This window comes from Cyprinodon variegatus, unplaced genomic scaffold (genome assembly GCF_000732505.1).
Source record: "Cyprinodon variegatus isolate N-32 unplaced genomic scaffold, C_variegatus-1.0 Scaffold2498, whole genome shotgun sequence".
Classification (NCBI taxonomy): domain Eukaryota; kingdom Metazoa; phylum Chordata; class Actinopteri; order Cyprinodontiformes; family Cyprinodontidae; genus Cyprinodon; species Cyprinodon variegatus.
The window spans coordinates 12,347-14,171 of NW_015152951.1; positions in this window are offsets into that span (position 1 = coordinate 12,347).

Here is a 1,825-nt window from a genome sequence, read left to right on the forward strand (position 1 = left end):
GCGCTTTACACTACATTCATTCACCCATTCACACACACACTCACACACTGATGGATCACCCCAAGCCTATCCAGTTTAACCAATCCACTTACAACAATAGCAATCAGGATCCCTCCAAACACCAGACGTCATTTAGACGTCAGTTTTCAGGCTAAATGTTGTCGGTCCATCATAGTCTTGATATAGTCCAGAAATAGTTGTTGAAAATTGGGCCGTGTTTGGTTGTTCAATTTTTTTGGCTTATTTTGTCCCACTTTAGTCCAATAATAGTAATCTGAACATGATCTGAAAATTGTAGCTTTTCACCTTTCACTTTTCAACCAAACGTAGATGTCGTTTGGACATAAATTTCATGTTTTCACTGATCAGCGGTACCACCAAGCTGGTTATCACATTGCTATCTCAAGCTTGAACTGATCATGACTCTGTAAACGTCCACATCTAAAGAGGTGGTTTCAAGATAAAAGATCTATCATGAGCTTAGAAGGGAGAGCGCCATCTTTCTCCAGTGAGGATCAAAAACTCGTCTTAGAGAAATACAAAGAGTAAAAATCTCACTGAAAAGTCAAAGTGGTGGAATTAAACAGACGTCATATCATGGCAAAGGATTGTTGACTGTGTTAATGTGCAAGTTACACATCAGTGTCATTTAACACCTGCATTCCGATCCCTGCACTGCATATTAATGCTGTCTAATCCCTCAGATGTAACCCATCAGGAGTGAAGAGGAGCAGCTGAAAATAAAATACAAAAACATAATTCCATCTGGTTAGCTGGACTTTTTAACTCAATATGTGTGCAAGAACAAAGCAGGAAGCTGATGCCACAGTTGCATCATATTTGTAAAAGAAGAGGTTCGTCTGAGTGAAACCTGAAGTTATCTCACTAAGCCGGTAATCTTGCTTCGTGGTACAGGCCACTGCTCTCCGAGGAGCAGCCTCTCCCTAAACTGTGAAAATTAGCAGCTGGAGAATATCTATGTAAGGAGCAGCTACCTCAACTGTGCCACGCCGGTGTTCTGTCAGACAATAATAATACATTTAAATAATAGCGCCTTTCTGGACACTCAAGGTCACTTTACAGAGAATAAAAATAAAAATACAAAAATACAAATACAGGAACATAAAAACAGTTATGAAGAGGGAAAAGAGCAGTGTATTTACAAATAAGTGAGCTGGATGATGAGCACATCCCTTATTTTTTGTACAAAAAATAAACTTTAAACTACCTTAATGGGCTTGTATCCCTTTAGTCATGTAAACAAAAACAATTTACTTACTTACTTTTTCGTGTTTTTTTTCAAAGCGTATGGCGATCTGACATTAATTGTTCTTTTTGTACATGACTAAAGGGATACACGCCCGTCGAGGTAATTTAGTCTATGTTTCATAAAAAACTCACGTACTGTGTATTGACTTTGGGTATGCTAGGCTGACAGAACCGCGGCACAAATAAAAAAAAATCACCCACCTTCTCTGATCAGGGAGGGGTGATGTGAGGCGGAGCACGATTCATGCTCAGGGAAGTGGATGCCAAAACTGTTCTAAAGTAAAACCGTGTTGTGATTTTATGTTCTGTTCTATTCCCAGCCAGCTGAGATTTATTGCCCTCCCCAGTAGGGATGGTAAAATATCTTATTTAATCAGATATTATTTTGGCTGTTATATATCGTACGTTAGAACAATAAATGAAAGTGTGATTCGAGCACTAATCATGGTCAAACAGTTAATTCTGCACATACATGGAATAAATTCACCACAACTTCTGTTCAAAATATAAGAGTTTATTAACAAAAATTGTTCAGCTCCAAGTGAAATATATTTCA